Source organism: Propithecus coquereli, unplaced genomic scaffold (assembly GCF_000956105.1).
Source record: "Propithecus coquereli isolate 6110/MARCELLA unplaced genomic scaffold, Pcoq_1.0 Scaffold14, whole genome shotgun sequence".
Classification (NCBI taxonomy): domain Eukaryota; kingdom Metazoa; phylum Chordata; class Mammalia; order Primates; family Indriidae; genus Propithecus; species Propithecus coquereli.
In genome coordinates, this window is record NW_012138302.1 from 11,102,205 (window position 1) to 11,122,653 (window position 20,449).

Sequence of the window (20,449 nt, forward strand, 5' to 3'; positions counted from 1 at the left end):
TGGTGAGGCCAAGAGATGCGTATTTTTAGGCCCAGTAGATTCAGTTCTGTGTGCTCTGTGGTCATTAGATTCCTCCCCCTAAACACGACCTGCTGTGGTCCTTAAAGACCCCAATTAAAAGAATACCGCTGAAGGTTGCTTTCAAACATCATAAAGGTACCTGAGACCTGAATTTCAGGTCAGTCATGTTTCTGTGTTTGCAGGTTGTTTTTGGTTTTTTTAACCTTTTAATCTCTCAATCTTTGAGGATAATTTTGGAAAAGGAAGCAATTTGGCCACTCACATCTCAGGGGGCCACTGGGCGCTACCCAGCCCACATGACGGCAACCCTTTCCTTCTCGTTTTGGTTAAGTTCCCTGGCAAGCTTAGCTTAACGTGCTTTGTCTTAGCATTTAAATTTCCCCTCTCCTGCCAAGGCACAGGAGGTGTTTTGACACCTGGTATCATTTTGGTGATCCCTTAACCTTCCTTCTTGCCTTCCAGTTCCCGTGGCAGAGCTAACCTTTTTGGTTGCCAGGTTCAGCAGCAGGTCTGAAGAGGCCCCATCTGCAGCTCCAGAGGACTGGAAGATTGTTTTCTTGCAGGTCACACAGAGCCGAATTTACACACTCTGGAAAATTATCAACAGACTCCTTCGTGAAAGGCATCTGGTGCTGCAGAACGGTGGCACGTGGCGTGAGCCCAGTGGGGACTGGTGAGCATCTCTCCGTCCGCAGACAGCTCGTCCTCTAGATATCCCAGCAGTTCTCCAAGCAGGATCCTGGGCCTGTAGCCCCGTGTGGTGTTTCTTGTAAAGGGGGCTCTTTGTGGGAAAAGACTGGGCAGTGCTGCCTGTTTATGTCTCTGCCAGATTCCGAAGTTGAAGCCCGAACCTCCAGTGGGATGGTATTTGGAGATGGGGTGACTGGAAGATGATTAGGTTTAGGTGAGGTCGTGAGGGTGGGGCCCCCATGATGAGATTAGTGTCCTCATAAAAAAAGGAAGAGAGACTAGAGCTCTCTTTCTCCACCATGTGAGGACACAGGGAGCAGGTGACTGTCTGTAACATGAAGACCACCCTTACTAGGAACCAAATCTGCTGGCACCTTGATCTTGGACTTCCCAGCCTCCACATCTATGAGAAATAAATGTCTGTTGTCTAAGCCACCAGTCTGGTATTTTGTTGTGGCAGCCTGAGCTGACTAAGCTACTGCCTACTCTGTCTTCCTTTTGGAAAATCACAGTGTATATGGTCACATCAAAGGCTCTGAGAAGTCCTGCAGTGGAGAGCGTGTTTAGTACAGTGCTTCTTTTACTCACTGGTCCACAGAACCCATTTTCAAAGCACCTCCACCGACTAGTTTTATGCAAAAGTCACTTTGGAAAAAGCTGGAGTAAGTCATAGTTTTCCCTGCTTTGCTTCCTGCCATCGTTAGAAAACATGACTCAGGCCGGATGTGAGCATTTCCTTTTTGTTTGATCTTGGGCCCGATGTCCATGGATGATTTGAAGGCTGAGAAAACAAGATGGACTGAGATTTTGAATATAAAGGGAAATTATGGAAAGGACAGGGCTGTCGATTTATAGTATAGTTTTAATTATTCCCACACATTTCACGACTGGAGGCTGAGCTCTATGAGGGCAGGGAGCATGCCCTGTTTGTTATGAGCATGCCTAGCAAAAGTGCAGAACCCAGAGCAGCCTTAGTGTTTGTTGGATAAATGAAATCGTTTGTGGATTTATCAATAGAGTCATAAACCTTTTTTTTTTTTTTTTTTTTTTTTTTTTTTGAGACAGTCTTGCTCTGTTGCCCTGGCTAGAGTGCAGTGGTGTCATCATAGCTCACTGCAACCTCAAACTCCTGGGCTCAAGCAATCCTCCTGCCTCAGCCTCCCGAGTAGCTGGGACTACAGGTGTGTGCCACCAGGCCCACCTAATTTTTCTATTTTTGGTAGAGATAGTATCTCGTTCTTACTCAGGCTGGTCTTGAACTCCTGACCTCAAGCGATCCTCTCCTCCTTGGCCTCCCAGAGTGTTGGGATTACAGGTGTGAGCCACCATGCCTGGCCTCATAAACCTCTAATATTGGAAAGAAGTCAAATAATTAGTCTAAATTCATTTCAGAAACAAGGAAAGCAAGATTCAGAGAGAAAGAGTATCTGTTGAAGTTCAGTAATACACTGGTGAAATGGCCCCAGTGTTGCAGGTTTGGAAATGAATGATGCGATTTCAAGCAGTTCTTGATTTTATGAACTGTTCTGGAGAGGGAGTGTGCTCTCTGTGGGGATGGGAAGGTGAGGGGAGCCAAACACATTTCCAACTTCATGGAGTTTGCCCTTTGGCCCAGTTTAATAATTCACTTCAACAGCTATCGTCACCTACTTACAATGATTGGCTTGGCTCCAGAGCTGCAGGGGGAGAGTGACAAATAAGCATGGTCTGCATCCTTCAGGAGCTCACAGTCTAGTAGACAGTAACATGCGTAAACATGCAGTCATAATATGTAAACAAGTAGCTGGGTAAACATCCACTTAATAATAATAGCACCTACTCTGGACCACGCACCATGTTAGGTACTTTATACACAGCGGTTCCTTTAGTCCTCTCACCAAACGTAGAGGTAAGTGAGGTTTATCCCCTTTTTACAGGTGGAGGAACCAGTGTTCAGAAAGGTTGAGCGATTTGCTGCCAGTGGCAGGGCTGGGTTTTGCTCTCTGTTCCGTGTGTGATGCCTGCTTACCAAAGCAGGGCAGCCCCCTCTGGCTGGGGCTAGGAGCCCAGAGGAGGGGGCAGGTGGTTTGTTCGGGGGATGGAGCAAGGTGTGCAGAGGTGTGCCAAGGGAGTGTGAACTGCTCTTTCTCCCTCTTGTCTGCCACTTTCTACTCCAGGCTGGTCTGAAAGAAACTTGGAAGGGAAGCACAGGGAAGCCAAAGTCGCTTCCCAGTGGCTTAATTGGTTAAGTGAAAGTCAAAATGGAGGCAGGAGACTACATGGGCAGGCTCCAGGATCTACAGGATGTGGCTTATGTGGCTTATGTGGGGATGGGGCAAATATTCCTTGAGCATCTGCTCTGCATAGGGCATAGAAGATATAAAAAGGAAAAAGCCTCTGTACTGGCTCTTGGGCCATTCTCAAGGAAACATCTGAAACCCAAAGAGCGCGACACACATCGAGGAGGGCAGTCCGCTCTGTGCTTTGCAGGAGTTGAGGGTAGCGGGAGGGAGGAGGAGGGGCTGGGATGTGGACAGTAGAGCAGAGTGTTATAGAAGAAATGGGAGTTTGCTGGGCAGCAGAGAGAAGAGAAGGGCTGAATGCAGGAGGGGCTTGAGCAAAGGCTTAGAGGCTCAGAAGGAAGATGGTTTTGGGGGTGGGGGTGGCTAGTGATGGGAGAGAGGAAGCGCTGGTGGGGTCCTGTAGCTGGAGGGCTACGGGATCTTCGGAGCCACCACCACACTGAGGCTTTGGACTGTTAGCTGTTTGGGTTCTCTTCGTCCACCTGGCTAATGCACACTGCTAATTGAATGCTTTTTTATGGACTCCAAGACCCACATTAACACTGTCTACTTTTAATTCCATATAATGGGGGAAAACCTCTTGGTTTTATTGACTGCTTCTTTATCTGACTTCACCTAATTGGAAAATAAACAGATAAAATGATACCTTTACTACTGATGAATAATTCATGTCCTCTTTGTCTTTTGTCCTAGGAGAAAGCCTAGCAGGTCTGTCTTACATTAGGATATCTGGTAGATGAGAGAAAAATGTGAGTGATTAACTCCAAATTGAGTTTAGTGTGAATTCCTGAGAATCTGAGTCCTCCTCCGTAATAAAGTTTAGATTGGTTCACTTAACGGTTCACCTGGCACTGGTCGAGCCCAAATTCAGAACATATGAATGGTATTGACCTGTTAATTTGAAATGTTTTAATCTGCATAAAAATGGATTGTATTAATTGTCTCACATTAACCAGGTATGACTTTAATGTCTGATTGAATTAGGCTGAGTTTTCTCTATCTTAGCCCTTTGCAGTTTTCATTTGCTCCAAACACGTGTAACTTTTTTTCCCCCTCCGTGCCTGTCATCTGAGCAGGCTAGGCTGTGTTGCTCTCGACTTAGAGAGAAACCGCAACAACCTTCTGCAAATACGAATCCCTACCATCCTCACACTGTCTACACTGCTTGACACCCTTGACACCTCTCTCAGAAACGTTCCTCTCTTCTAATTACTGTTGGTAACATTTCTCCACCCCGGTCTCCCTGGTTTGCATCATTTTCGAAAGCTTGGTAAATGACTCCTTACACTAGTCTCTGTTTCAAAAAAAAAACTGGATTTGAAAAATCTATTTTCTTAAGGGATGTAATTCTTAATTATGTTACAAACATACATTGTGATCTACACACCCTGCTAGGTAGGTACCAAGGGCATACAACATGGCTGAACTTGCCCTTGGGGAGGTCACAGTCTGATTCTGTTGATATAGTTTAAATGTATGGAAAGTTAAATAGTGACGCAAATCAACATTTAAAGGGGAAATTCCAGTCCAAATGTGATTAATGCTTACATGATTGATGGAATCCGTGTGGAATAAGAAATACTCAATGTGCCTGAATGTGCCCTGTGTTTTGATTTTGTGTTTTCCCCTCCTGGCTCTGGATTCTGAGGCTATGCCCAGTTCTTCCCTGAGTCTGAAATAACTTGTCTCTCTGTAACTCAGTGAGATCATAACTTGTTCTGGGAAGCCTGGCTTGGACACCACCACCCCCTGGTCTGATTAGGTGCCCTCTTCTGGGCTCTCGGAATCCCCGTCATAGGCCAATATTGTATTTATCTTACAATTTACTTGATTCTTTCAATCAGCTGAATGAAGGGTTCAATTAGCAACACATAGGTAGGCAAAACCAGAGAGAGAATTTCAGGAGAATTAGGTGGTATATCCCGTGCCCTTGCTACTTAACCTGTGGTCCACGGACCAGCAGCATTAGCATCACCTGGCAGTGAGTTAGAAATGCATACTCTCTTGCCCCGCCTGAGACCTACAGAGTCAGAGTCAGGAGTTTAACAGACCCCAGGTGATTCATATGCACATTAGAGTTAGAGATGCACTGAGCTGGTGTAGCATTGGAATCACCTGAGGGTCTTTATACAAGATTAATGCCTGCGTCCCGCCCACAGACATTCTGATTGGATTTCCTGTGGCCAGTTAAAAGCTTCCAGGTGAGGACGTTGGTACTTTGAGAGGGGAGTCTGCCAACCTCCTCATTTGCCAGCAAATTAACAACCTTCTCTTTCATTCTCAAGCCGTTTGTCCTTGTTCTTCTGATGCCTCCTTGGGAACAAGTGCCAAGCTTTTGGTAGCAGAATTTGGCACCCCTGGTGGAGTGGCATCCCACAACTGCTGGAAGAGGCAGGGAGCAGCCCTGGGTCCATGCCGTGGGTCTCCGTGGGTAGGGACAAGTTCTTTTCAAGGTGAGAGAGCAAGGGATGGCCCCAGCAGCTGACGGAGCCTGTTTTAGCCCCAGGGAACTCCTGTCTCTTCTCCTTGAAGTAGACGTGCCGCTCCCCACAACCTGAACTAAGTTAAGAAGGAAATGGATTTAGGGAGTGTCCAGATGCCAGGCCATTTGTTGGGTAAGTTCCAGCACGTATGCCAAGACCCTGATTCCACCCGTATGGGGGGTTTCCAGACCTTCCTGTTGGCTTGGTTTGTTTCGAGGTGCCTTTTGGGGTAGAAGTCACAAGGTGGAGTGGAAGTAGGGAGGCTGGTTTGAATTCGGAGTTTATTTGTGGTTTCCAGGGAACTGGAGAACTAGGCCACCATTTGGGGAGGGTTTTCCAGGGAACAGGATTAGGCCACCCATTGAGGAAGGTTTTGAACCTTCCCGTTGGGGTGACACTTGTCCCCTTTGGATTCCCATTTGTTTGATAGGCCCTGGCATTTTTGTGTTGAAGATCCCCTATATTGTCTGTTTGTTATTTGTGAGTTTGTTTGCAACATAAGGAAGAACTTATAGCTACAAACCTATGTGTAAAAAGAATGGTGTTATTGTAATGCAGTGTACATGCTGGAGTGTGAGAAGTAGCTGTTAAATGAAATTTCCTATTTGATTAATAGGCCATGGCATTTTAGATTGTTTGTGTTGGGAATTCCCTATATTGTTTGTGAATTTTTGTTCCCCTTTTGTACCCCTTGGTGAGTATTTGTATTGTGGTACTGCTTGTATGGAGTGCGGGAAAAAGTGGTGGTTGATGATTCTTGGGTTTATTTTGAGCTGTTGTTACTATTCCCAGGAATTTGTTGTTTGAATTTTGATTTGGAAGTACATTCTAAAGGGTCTTCTCCAGTGCTTCTTAAATCCTTTAAAAATAAAGACAAGGAAAACCACCCACTTCGGGCACCCCAGTTGGTTTATGGTGCCTCTACTTGCAAGTATTTGTGTAAGGTTCAAAGGCATGCCAGCTTTTCTAGAATGGCCAATTCTTGTGCACAAATTTTTATTAAAGGGCAAATTAAATCAAGGAAAATTCAGAGCTCGAATGGTCGACCGGCCACTACATAGTTAAAATGTTGAGTCTCAAGCTCTCTGCTTGAAATAAACTCTGTGTTTATGGTATATAAAATGATGTGTTTGTAAGATTTTTGATAAATGAGGTCCTCCCACCCCCGCCAGAACTCCACAGCTGGCTGGATTGAGGTGCCAGGTGGGGCCAAAGTCCAGAAATGGAGCTGGCAAGAGAGAGGACCAGAGCGCAGCCAGGGGGAAGGAACACTTCCCACTGCCACCATTCTGGCACCATAGAAAGGGCTGGGGAGGGCCCGCCTGAACTAACTCTTCAGTCCCACACTGAGTAAATTATGATTTGGGGTTTGGAATGGTCTCTCCCGGCAGCAAACTCAATTTGGGCCAGAGGGGGAACCCATAGGTGAGGTGGGCAATTGGGGGCAGTATCAGATAGGGGGGCTTGAATGTTCAAGAACAGCCAAAGGGTCATCTGAGCCAGTCAAAAGGAAAGAGCGAAAAAGCCGCTCCAGACCAGCTTTTTATAAAGAAGAAAGACTGTGAAAGGAACATTGCCCAAAATTGTAAAGGATTCCAAGTAGCAGGAAACCTCCAGGAACGCAAATAGTTTTTTTTTTTTTTTTTTTTAAAGTTCAAGACTCAGACAGCAAAGGAGGGGGCCTGGAGCCCCTTGCCTCCAAATATCCCCACGGGAGTCGTGGGCAGCATTGACTGTGGGGATTCAGTTGGCACTAGCCATGTGGGCAGAAGCCATCCAGAGCCCCTTCCCCTGGCCACCACCCCTGGTGCTCTGGGAGCCAGGCCCGGGGTGGTGGGGGAGGGGCCAGGTGGCAGCCGTAGAGGTAGACAAGCTGCAGCTGAGAAACTCTTCACAGGGCCCAGGAGGCAGACCTGGGTGAGCAGCAGGAGCACTGGGGGTTGTTTCAGAAGCGAAAGAAGCTCATCTCTGGGACGGGGGAGGACACCGCCCAGCTCATGCTGGATGAATCCCAGGGCCTGGTGAAGTATACAGGAGACTGCCGCTGCACTTTGAAGTTCGGGCCTCAGCAAGCCTGCTCGTTGTTCAGTCCCGGGGAAAGAGACCGAGCAATTAGAGAATGGCACGCTAGTGATGGCCGCGGTGGCCAGACAGCTACAGAGACGGCTCAGCAGCTCCTCCTCCCACAGCAAGAACATCAGCAGGCACCCTATCATCAGCAGGACCCAGGAGCACACCCTGGAGTCCTGGACATTTCACAAGAGTGATAATGGACCCTCCTTTATAGTGGAGATAACCCAACACATGAGCAAAGCCCTACACCTAGAATAGAAATCACACACATCCTGGAATTGATACAAGAAACCCAACTAAAGTAAGATAGAGTGTTGCCACTTGCCCTTCTCTGGGTAAGGGTAGCCCTTTAGAAGCAGGCTTAAGTTAGTCCCCTAAAAAAGTACTTTATGAGAGACCTTTCCTGATATCCGGAGGTAAGTATGGTAATATAACCATAAGTAAAAGAAAATAGAGTAAAATAGTGTGTCAGATGAGTGGGTCAGGTGCTACCACTGTACATGAGTTTGCCTCTTTCAGGCCCCTGCCCCGGTTGGAAGCAGAGAAGTGGAAGGGACCCTATGAAGTGCCTCTGACAACTCACACCTCATTAAAATTTTTTTCTTTTTTCTTTTTTTTGCTAATAGCATCAAGGAGGAATCTCATTAAAATTGTAGAAGTGAAACCTTGGGTCCATCATACCAAAGTAATGAGGTATAGCCCCCAGTGGAGGGGCCAGCCTTAGGCAATCTAAAGTATGTTTGACAAAAAAGGGAAAAAAATGAAAATTTTGATATTTTCACTAATCTTTTTTGGTTCTGTCTATAGGATAGAGGGACAACTCCTCAGTGAGGATTTCTCAGGGCTATCACCTCTTCTGTTGATCTGTCTTGCTGCTGGGTGTGTTATCCTAAACCTCATTTGGTGCAAGTATTTCTGTACGTGATTTCTGTCTTTGCAGAAGCCAGTCTCTCAGGTCACCTACAGGGTGCAACTAACAGCTCTGCACGCAGAGGTCCCATGTTTCTTTTCTAACCCAGCCCTGTATGGGACAAGGCAACAGGAAGGACCCACAGTCCTACTGGTGTCTTAGATACCAAGCGGGGTGAAATCTCTCTCGTCAGGTATCCTCCGTCTCACCTTGTCAGTCCTCACAGTTGTAGTCGTTACTTATGCCTTTTTTTGCCTGGTAATCTGTTGTAAATCTACTGTTTATGTCATTACAAAAATTTGTAATGACATAAACATAAACCTTCCATCTAAAGCATCACCTCAATTCAGCAGGAAGTAGCTTGATGACTACGTTGCCCCTCCTCCCATAGATAGGGAAGGGTAAAAATTGACAGTGAGGGATGTACAACAGAGAAAATGGCCTGAAAAAGGGTAAAAATGTTTTCTGTCTCTTCAAAACCCCCTCACCCTTTTTGAGAACTAAAACCTGCATCTCTTCTCAGGCCAGTGGCTGGGAGGGGCAGGAGAGTGTCCTCTGTTCTTTGTGCCACAGGAGACGACTCAAGGGAATCGCCCAGGTAGAGGTCACAAGATTGTTTTAGCCAAAGATGAGACTATGGGATTAATCAGAACCTTTGAAAGTTCTATACGTCTGCTCAGAGGCGGAACGTTGATAGTTTGAGACAAGAGTCTGCCAACCTCCTTGTATGCTGGCAAATTAATAAACTTCTCTTTCCTTCTCAAAAAAAAAAAAAAAAGTTTCCAGGTGACGCTAAAGTGCAGCCAGGGTGGCGAGCCCCCTCTAGGCTGGTGTTTCCTAAACGCTGTCCCCTGTCATTGCACTTGCCCTGCTGTGTTGGCATCTTCATCTATGCACTCTCTGTACACTGTCGTATTTCGGCGTCCTGAAACTTCAATAGAGTATCTCTCCCTGCATCATTGTTTCTTAAGGTGAATGGAAATGAACCTGGGTGAGGGCCTTGAATGCTGATTTTGATGATGACACTGGAGCAAACTTATTGAAAAATACCATCAGCAGCTTGAATGAAGAACCGAGTCATATAAATGGCAGGAAAATGGTTCAAAAGGTTCTTGGTTGGCCAAAGTCAAATTCTACAGGATAAGTCAAATTGTTGGTGCCCAGATTTCATGGGATGGGATGGGTTGGGGAAGGCTCAGCTTGATGTTTTAATAGGAGAAGGGGAAACTTACAGGTTTAGTTCACTTTGAGCCCCAGATGAGGCAACAGTGATAATTATCTGGCCTCTAAGAAAATCGTAAGTATGATTTCCGAATGCATTAGTGGAAGTGCAGTGTTGGTTTGTACGAGGTGCTAGACTGCCGTATCTCCTGTGGCTGCCGTACTTTGAGGATGCAGTGAAGAGAACGGTGCGGATAATGTAGAAATCATGATGGAAGGGAGTGTGTTTGCGAATGAATGCCTGGAGAAGAGAGGATGTGGCAAGGACATGATTGCTTTTTTTCAGAAGGGCTGACTGTTGTATGAAAAGAGAGCAGAACTGTGCTGTGCTGCTCCCCAGGACACAGCGAGGGCCAGTGGGATTCATGGAGGCAGATTTTGGCTCAACGTAGGAAAGACTTTGTGCCAGCGAGAGCCGTCCAATAATAGAACCGGCTGCCTGGGGAGATGGTGAGAGCGAGCGAGCGCTCTATCTTTGGAAATGTTCTAGCGGAGACTGGATAGCCATCTGTCGTGGGTATTATGGAAAGATTCATGCATTCGGTGGATGAACAAAATTTTGTTGATGATGATAGTAGTAAATGTGAGTACCATATACCGAGTGCCTATCAAGTGCCAGGTACTGTGCTAGGCAAGTTTGTGTTCATCACCTTTCATCCTTTTACAGCCCTAATGAAAGTGAGAGTTATTACTCCCATTCTGTGTAAGAAATGGAGTCAGAGCTAGGATTTGAACCCTGGGTTTTATGACTCAAGACCCATAATCTTTTAACTATACTGCCTGCCTTTTATGATATCCCTTCCATCTCTAACATCCTGTGATTTCAGGTGTATTCAGCCACTGGATTTGAAGTGACATTTAGATATCTGTGTGGAAAAGGTCCTATAGAGAGCTGAACACAAAGGCTTGGGAGTTGAGAGAGAGTGGACTCTTGAGTCGAGACCTTGGCATTGCTACTCCCTAGCTGTGTGTGCTTTGACACATGACTTTTGTATTCTTCAGCTTCATCATCTGTAAAATGGGGACAACACTACCCACCCCTTGGTTTATCATGAGGCGTAGGTAAAATAATCCACATAGGGTATTAAAACAGTGGCTGACACATGTTGGTATTTGTATTCAGATTATTAAATCTAAACACTAAAGTACTACAAATGGAAGTTTTCTTAGGACATTTTGTCTACTTTATGAGATCCAGCCATACTATAAGAACTCAACTTACACTTTTTAAAAAATAAAAATGTACAACTGATAACTATTAAGAATTTTAGCCTAATAATTCATTTTGTTGCGGTTTTTAAACTGTATTAATCTCCTTACTTACTATAACACATAGTGCACTATTTAATACATACAATTGAGGAGCAAAAAGTAGAGGTGTTAAAAAGAGGACTGTGTAGTCAGACTGCCTGGGTTCAAATTTCAACATTATTTACTAACCTTGTGACAAGGGCAATTTACTTAGTCTCTGTAAGCCTCAGTTTCTTTTGTATAAAGTGGAGATAGAAATAATACCTACCTCATAGGGGTTTGACATTAAATGAGATCATATGTATAGTGTGCTTAAAACAGTGCCTAGGGAGTTTCAACATAGTTAGCATTCAACAAATAATAATGATGACACAAATATTACCTATATAAAATATTTTATATAAGAAAGGAACTTGCAGTGCCTTGAGGTCCTTATTGTAAGTATTGAATATATAATCCCAAAATGTGTGAACATGATTTGTAGGCAGGTTTCTCTATGAGGAAGAGAATCATGTGTTGCGGTGTGTGCATGGATAGGCTTATAGGGAATCTTTGTTCCTGAAATAGTAGGTGAGAGTTGGGGAATACACATTTTATAGGGAGATGTATTTTATTTCATTAATCGCTCTGTGACCTTACAAAATTAAAAACAATGTTAGCATGCATGAGAATCTTACAGGTGAACATGAGACTGTTAATAAATGAAAACCAAAAATCTGGCTAACGGTGACTTAAGGAATGAAGTCATTTTGTTATCTGATATCACAGAGTCAGAGTCTACTCTCAGGATCAGGTGCAGTCATTCAAAGATGTTATCAGGGGCTCAAGGTCTGTCTTTCAGCTCTGTGCCATCCTTACATTAATTGCTTCATGGTCCCAGGATAGCTGCCATAGATCCAAGTATCATACCCTTATACAACTTCATTGAAAACAGAAAGGAGCTAGGCCAGCCGGGTCGGTAAGATAGAGCTTCCCTTTTTTTCTCATTTCCTTTGTCAGAGGTTAAAAAAATCTTTCCCCGATGAAACTCCCACAAAGCAAGCCGTACACCTACCCCCCTGCTCATTCTTCATTTGCCAGAACTGGATCATAGCTCCACTTCTAGCCAGAAGGGAGGCTGAGAAAGCAAGTGTCTGGCTTTTTTAGCATCTCTAAGAGAGGTGGGTAAGAAAAGGCAGTGTAAGGGGAGAAGTTTCCCATAAGCAATGCACTAATGAAAATGTGAGTGCTTTCATATCATGCATAAGAGATGTTGTACAAAATACCTGACTGCAGGGGGTGGGGGGAGTGCTTTTTGGTAAGAAACAGACATCCAGAGAAAGGAGCATGGGAATTAGGGAGGGTTTTAAGAGCCTTCAAGATGCCTTACCCTAAACAGGCATCATTCATCAGTGACTCATGCAGAGGAAGCGCCTGGATTCCAAATATGTGTGTAGAAAAACTGTCACGGAAGAAGCAGCCAATTGCTCTTGTTTGCAGCTGCTGACTCTGACCCAAATCTGCCTTCCCCCAATCCTCAGCTGCTGGTACCATTGCATCCTTTTGGGAGCTAGACCATGAGCTCTGCCAGGATGAAGGTGCCCATCTCAGTAGCTCTCCCCACCCCCACCATCTCTGAACAAGCTACTTCCCAGGAAGGGGAACAACACACGCAGTAGTAACAGGTCTAGTAATTAGCAGCAGCCCTGGAGCCTTGCAACATTTCTAAAAAGACAAGGTGATTCAATAAGATCTGTCATGACCCCTGAGTGTTTCCCAGATGGAGAGACAGGTGGAGATCTCCAATGCTAATGATGCGGAGGCCTTTCACCCACAGTTGTTAGAGGGCATGGGTTGGGAGACGAGAGACAAAAGCAAAACAGGTGGACATGGAGGCTGCATGTCTGTTGTTGATGGAAGAGCCTATTTTTATCATGATCTTGGCAAATTGTGCCACCCTAAAGGTTAGGCTGGGAATCCATAGAACTGCGATGGTGCAGTCATGTCAAAATAAACATGCAAGATATGAGAACGCTGTGTAACAAGCCCATGCCTTGACCTACCTCTTCTATCTTCAATCCAGAGGCTGGGGAATTGGATGAACATTTATTGTTTTGCAAATTAATTGGCAAATAAAAAGTTGAAAGTTTAATAATGCATTGATCATACTGAGTCAGAGTGCCCTGTAATTATTTTCTCTAATGGAGAGTGGAAGAATATAATACTAGTGAAGAAGATATTTCTTTATGTCCCCTGGGAATTGGGGAGCATCTCAGAGGAGGTAACTCGTGATCTGTTTGAAGGCTGTGTAGGAACGTGCCAGGCTTATGGAGGTAAATGGAGGTGGTGGAGATGTCAGGGATTCTACCTTGGGTATTTCAGGTGGAGAGATAGCATCTAAAGGGCATCAAGTTGTAAAATGCAGTGAGCATCTGACATTTTGTTTACTCAGCACTTTACTCCCCTTCTTCAGGAACAAAACAACCCATTTTCTTCTGGAGAAGCTTCTTTACCGCCTGTGTTGTATGGCTGGATTAGAGCTACCATTCAGCTCCACCCTCCTGGGCACAATTTGACTGGTTTAGGAATATGCAAATGCCTGTGTCTGGACCAATCAAAGTCTTCCCTGGGATTTTTTTGAGCTGCAGCTGGGAGAGAGATTTCAATCAGTCCATCGCTGCTGACAAAGGGACAGTTACTTTGTGGGATTTTTTGATGGTTCTGACCCTGCCGTTTGGAAATACCCCTGACTGCAGGAGATGGAAACCCAGTTTCAATGAGCTTAGATCAAAGTGGCATTGATTGTAAAATTTATGAAAGCATAGTCCTGCTGTCTCTCATGTCTGTGTTCATCTTCACAAAAGCAGACTAGGTACTCCCAAAAGGTGGTGATCAGAATCAACAATGACTTCTGTAGCTCACTTTTCTTTGGGGTTGAGGGAGGGTGGGAGACCAAAAAAACAATAACGTTTAATAAATAAGAAAATGTTATAGAATGTTAGACCAGTGTTTCTTAAACACCGATGTACCTGTACATGACCTGAGGATCTTTTACATGTAGATTTTGACTCAGTAGATTGGTCCTTGAGGTTTCAGTTCCAACAAGCTCCCAATTGATGATGTTGCTGGTTCAAAATCCACACTTTGAGAAACACAGTGTTCAAAGATAAAGTTTAAGGATTCAGGAAGTATATGAAGGTGGTACAGCATGATCAGGTGGTGTGGGAGTGGGGTGGAAGTGAGTTGTGGTTTTCCGTAGGATGATTAGGGTAGGTCCAGGGAGGTAACATTTGAGCAGGCTTGTAAGAGGTAATTCTATTTATGTGATTAAAAAATTATTTTCTGTTTTAAGAACACCCTAACTATTGCTGCATAACAAATTTCTCCAAAATGTAGCAGCTTGAAGCAACAAATATTTATTACCCCATGGTTTCAGTGGGTTGGCTGAGCCGGGTCCTCTGCTCAGGATCTTTCACGTGGCTGCCATGGAGGCATTGGCCAGGGCCGCTGCCGCCGCCGCCATCCCAAGGCTCGCCTGAGAAGGATGTGTTTCCAAGCTCACTTGCATGGCCGTTGGCAGCCCTCAGTTCCTCTCAAGCTGCTGGAATGAGGGTCTCAGTTCTCCCCAAGCTGTTGGCCAGAGGCCACCCTCAGTTCCCTGCCATGTGGACATCCCCACAGGGCAGCTCGCAAGGATGGCAGCTGGCTTTCGTCAGAGCAGGCAGACGGAAGGGCAAGGGATAGAGAACAAGAAGGAGTCTTTCCACAACCTAATTTGTCAAGTGCTGTCCTGCCATGTTCTGTTTTTTAGAAATGAGTCACTCGGTCCAGCCCACACCCTGGGGGAGGGGATTACCACAGGCTTGAATACCACTAGCGGGGACCACTGGGGCCCATTTTCAAGGCTGCCTACCATGGCGTATGTTTGCCTATTATCTCAAAACCTGGGTGTCTCATGCTCTTATGTGGGTGGCCATCACTATCAGTGGTTTAGCAAAGAGGATCATGGGACTTTTTTGGCTCCCAACAGACACTAGGATTGGCCCAAATGGTTCTGACTGAACTAAGTTCACTTTGGCCAGTCTTCAACTTTGGCGGTGGGTCCAAGCCTGTTTCTTCTTTTTGAGACACTGGAGCAGAGGCTTGTAGGCCACCTGAGAGCTCCTGGGTAGCGGAGCTCTGACTGACCCCCTGGCCATTTTAGTGCTGCCAGTGAAATTGCCCGAGGAGCCTGCCAAGGAGACAGATGCTGCTGCTGGAGAAACACCTTCTGTAGCCTGGCATTTGTCCGGTAATTGCTCTCCAAGAGAAAATGAACTCTTCGTGCGAGGGGGAAGGTGGATGGCGCCTGACTGTCAAGTGTAGGGATGATTTAGAACAAGTGCTGTGAGTAAAATGCACATGATTTTATTAAAAAATAGAAGACATTTGTATAGAGCTAAGATTTGTCTCTTTTAAAATCCACTGACTCAGGCAGTGCTGCTTGTTTTCTAGGCATAGAATAATACATAGTAAATTGAATTATGTACAAAATGCCTCACCTGTTTACTCTCCCCTGTTCCTTTGAAGTCATACTTCTTTTGCAACAGTCAGAGCCTTATAGGTTCTGCCTTAGAGGTTCGTAATGTAGAAACAGCCCAGGCTTAGGACTGGACAGTAGACTTGATCACTTACTAAGAGGGGATTTAACGTTTTTCCTATAGTTTTCTGATCTTTAAATTGGAATAGTAATAGTTCTCTCATGAAGTTGTTTTAAAGATTAAGTTAAAGTAACACCAGAAAAAGTTCCTTGCCATGTAGTAGAGATACTTAATAAATGATGTGTTTGTAGCTGCTATACCTGTACTTATAATAGCAATGGTGAGAGGTTTAAAGTTTTCTAACATAGATGGGAAAACTTATTCCCAGAAGGTTTAAGGTGTTTTTTAAAGATCATATAATAGTTAAGCTTTCCTCCTATCTAGGCAACCATCTGTTCACCCACCTACCCATCTAATCATCCGCCCATCCAGCCAGTTTTTATTGAAGTGTGCTCTCTGATGATGCTCTTCTCATTGCAGTGGCTATAGAGATGAAGAAGCCAGGTAAACTGCCTGCTCTCAAGGGGTTAAGCTAGAGAATGAGTTAAATGCATTATTAATAGATTTTAGATAAAATAAGTACTGTAAAATAGAGTTTGAAACGATAGAGAGTAACTGGTAGGGAGGATGCAGGGAGGCTACTTTAGGTCGCATGACCTGGGACAGCCATATAAAGACTTGACATTCGAGTGGAAACCTGTAAGATGAGAAGGAACCGAGAGAGAGAACAGGACGACAAAGACCCTGAAGCATAAAGGACAGAAAGAAGCCAGGGCAGTGGGCCTTTCCCAGATCAAATGAGCTATTTATAGTTATGCCAGGGGAAAATTTGCTTAAACGAATTATGGAATTCCTGGTCAGAAATGTAAAGCAGGTTTCTTTAACAAAGGACCTTTCAAAGTTGTGAATAAGCTAATATCTATTATGATTTTTCAAGGGATCAGGGACTATTATATTAAGAAGTGTTTTTAGAACTATTTAACCATGGATCCATTCTCTCCTTAATTCTTTCCCTCCCTCCTTCCCTTACTTCCTTCCATCTGTCTGTCTGTCCATCTGTCCTTCCTTCTCTCTGTTCATACCTTAAGGGATAGTGGTAAATTGAGTAGTGAACATTCATTAGACCCTAGAAGCCTCACCACATCCCTGATGTAAGTAGGGACTGGCATCTCCATGCTACAGAAAAGGGAACTGGGGCTTGGAGGACCAAGCGTCTGCCAAGCCTCTGGTGGGAGTTGAGCCAGGTCTGCACAGTCACATGTGAGACTCTGAGACTCCGGGTCAGATGCTTTGCCCAGAACTGCCTGCTGTAGCTTCTGCTGCAGCTGACAGAGCCCTGGACACTGATTTTTTTTTTTTTACATGCTCTAATATTTTGATATTTAAAAAATTAATAACAAAGATAGTTTTGATAAAATTTCTCTTTGGGAAAATGTTTCCTTTTAAGCTCGTTGTCATTATTCAGTATGTGCAGCTATTGCGTTAACAGTCATATTCTCACAGCTTTTGGGATATTTTGAGGAGCTGATAAGTGAGTAGATTGCATAGACAACAAACTTCTACCTCCCCTTCCAAAGACTCGCAATCCCGTTTTCTCTGAAGAATGGCTGTCTTGGTCCTTTGGACTGCTGTAACAGAATCCCATAGATGAGCCGGTTTATACACAACAGGAATTGCTCACAGTTCTGGAGGCTGGGAATTCCGAGATCAAGGCACCGGCAGAGTCGGTGTCTGAGGGTCCACTTCCTGATTCCTAGGTGGCGCCTTCTCACTGTAACCTTACCTGGCTGAAGGGGTGAGGGACTTCGCTTTTATAAGGGCACTAATCCCATCACTCCCAAAGGCCCCACTTCCAAATACAATCACGTTGGCGATTAGATTTCAACATAGGAATTTTTGGGGGGGACAAACATTCCGTCTTTAGTAATGGCTAAATTATATTTTCTGAATAATAATATAATATTGACAACCATCAATTGAGCATCTGCTGGATATCGGGCATGGTGGTAGATTAATTGCATATTAAACTACTGATCCTCACAACTTGAGTGGTAGGTGCCATTGGTTCCACTTTTCAGTTCAGGAAACTGCGGTTCAGACCAGGGCAGACTTAACCCTTGGGCACAGTGGGCACAGTGCCTTGGGTACCACAGTATTTTTAGCGTCTCACAAAAGTGTTTTCATTTCTTTTAAAATCAGAAAGAAACAAATTTTTAGGGCCGCTGATTATGTTCATCATCACACCAACACACTCAAAGAATGTGATGTCTAACAATTTTATGGAGGAAGGGCCTGTGAAGGAAGAAGTAGCTGGGATGCCTGACCATCCCACTGTGGGGACCAGGTGAGGGCTCAGGGAAGCTGCAGCTTGCTCGAAGCCACGCAGGGTAGGTGGACACAGCTAGACAGACACAGACCCAACACTGTGTTATTTCCCTGCCATACCTTGAGGCCTCACTCCCAATTGGCTTCACCCCACGCTCTCTAGCTTTCAGCCTAAGCGTCATTTCCACAGAAACAGTAAGTGCCTAAAAACTGGGGCACTGCATCCTTAATTTTAGCACCCCATCTGCTCCTGGGTAACGACAGACACAAATGCACAAAACCTTCCTGAGCAAGTGCGCAGACTCACCCAGGGCCCTTGCGAGAGTGCCATCCGGAGGGAGACTCTGTGGGCCCTGACCTTGTTAAAGTGGGCAGTTCAACCTGGCAGATGTGTCCCTCCCTGATCGGTTAGGCTGAGTGTGGAAGTGTCCCTGGAGCTCGGGGACAATGAGCAAGCAGAGAACAGGTGGGACGCAGTGGTGCTGGAGTCTGCATGCCCCGCTGCTGCCCACCAGCCACTTCTGCAAATGAGACCCCTGGGAAGTCTGGCCTTCGTTTCCCTGCGCAAGAAGTCAGTGTGCATAGAGGCCGTTTACATTCAGGGCACGGGGCACTTTCCTGCAGTCTCCAGTGTAAGATGGAGTTTTAATAAAACCTTCGCGTGACTCTGATTCTGGGTATCCCAACCACTACATCCGATCCGGGATGCGTTAGTCCGTGCCCTGGTCATGTTCCTAGTGGCATCTAGCTTGTGATGCCACACTACCTTTGGCTGGGTTTATCATCAAGAAGAGGTTTCTGAATTATTATAGAGGGCATTTGCTTAGATAAAATTATATGTCCTCTCTTCGAGCCTCAGTGGTAAAATGAAAGACTGAGATTATTTCTAAACTCTCTTCTAGCTCTGGATATTTTTTTGTATTTTTAACAATAAAGTAATTTTTAATTAAGGTATGTGCATTTTATATATAATGCTATTATATAGTATGATGTTCCAGATTTTATTTTTTGAGCAACTACGAAGTGAGAAAGACCCCAAGTTAAGGGCTGGGGACATGAGATTAAATAAGATCATGGACGGAACAGGGACATGTAAATCTTATTCACCTTTCTTTTGATGGAGAATGACAACTCTCAGTTACAGAGGAACAGCTGTGGAGCAGGGTATTTATGTACTGCCCCGCCCCCCAGTACTAATATTACAAGATAAACATTAGTATTCACAGTTCAGAGATGAGGAATTCAGCCTCAGAGAGGTCAAGAAACCATCAAGTTTACAGTCAGGAATTAAGTTCAAGGCTAACCTCACCTCATGCCTTCATTATTTTTATCATCATCACCATCCTGTTTGCTGCCATTGTTTTACAGTCAAATTGAGAAGAAAGATGCATTCCTGTAGACAGCAACACTAACTCAGTCACTATTAAGTGAAATTGGCTTGAGTTGAGACCTTTGCCTGGATATAGGTTGTCTTGGGGATAAAGGGTGTGGGACCTTCCAGGGAGTAAAGCATCTAGCAAGTGTTATCTTCTCCTGATGAGTTAAACTGAATATTCATTTATTGGGAGCAAGGTCCAATGCCATAAATACATGCTCATCAACATAACTGATTTTCTTTTCTCTCCTTCAGGCAGATTGGAGGCAGGAAGCCTTTTCAGGGGGAGTAGAAGGAATAACCCTGTCATTCTAAGCTACAGAGAGTTTGGTGTCTATTTTTTTCCCCAACAAAGCTTGACTTTCTAACCTGGGGAATTTGATGACCCAGATGGCTGCCTCAGTTTCTCAGTGTGCTCAGGCTTCAGGAATCCAAATGCACTGGGTCCGTGGAGACATCTGGAGAAGTAGGACAAGTGTACTCTTGCCACCCTTGGGTTGGGGTGCATCCCCACAGGGAACTGTCCCCACCCCCCACATCACTAGGACAGAGAAAGCCACCATGCAGCAACGTTGCCCTTCTCATACTGCATGTCACTTACAGCCATCTTTTCCTGGGGCCATCATACAAGCATCTCACCTCAGTTGGCTTTTGGAGCCACAAAGACTTGTGTTCAATTCCAAGTTCTGCTACTACCTTTATTGTCTTGAGCAAGAACTTTAACTCTGTGACTGAGTTTCTTATCTGTGTCGTGGAGATGAAACTATTAAATGGATGTGGAGGTTCTGCAGAATAAGAGAGATGACACGGTAGCATTTTGAGGTCCTCTCACTACAGTGATGGGAGCAGGGTTAGTTGGAGATTATTATTATTATTTTTTTTTTATTTTTAAACAAATGAGGAAGAGGAGCCTCACCAAAGTTTTCCTTTTCCAGGGTCCCATGGCTAGTGACGGTGAAGCCAGCTCTGAAAAACCCAGCCTTCTGCTTATTGCTAGACTGAGATCCCCTTAAGAGCGAGGACTCTGCCATACTGTCTGTCCCTAGGGCCTGGGCTGTGGCCTCCCCTGTGTTGACCCCATCCTTTCCGTCTTTCTCCCTCTCCCCGCTGTTTCACAGGAGCATCCCTACTGTTCTTTGAAAATGCCTGGCTGGTTTATGCCTCAGGGTTTTGAGATTGCTGTTCCCTCTGCCTGAAATGCTCTTCCCCCCACTCCCCATCTCTGCATGGAATGCACCTTCCTCTTAAAAGTTTTGCTC

At 45.0% G+C, this 20,449-nt stretch overlaps 1 protein-coding gene across 1 annotated transcript in view; it reads left to right on the forward strand.

Moving 5' to 3' along the window:
- The window catches only part of DAB1 (Dab, reelin signal transducer, homolog 1 (Drosophila)), a 393,749-nt gene that overhangs the window by 89,598 nt on the left and 283,702 nt on the right, over positions 1 to 20,449 (forward strand). The gene's annotated exons all lie outside the window — the stretch shown is intronic.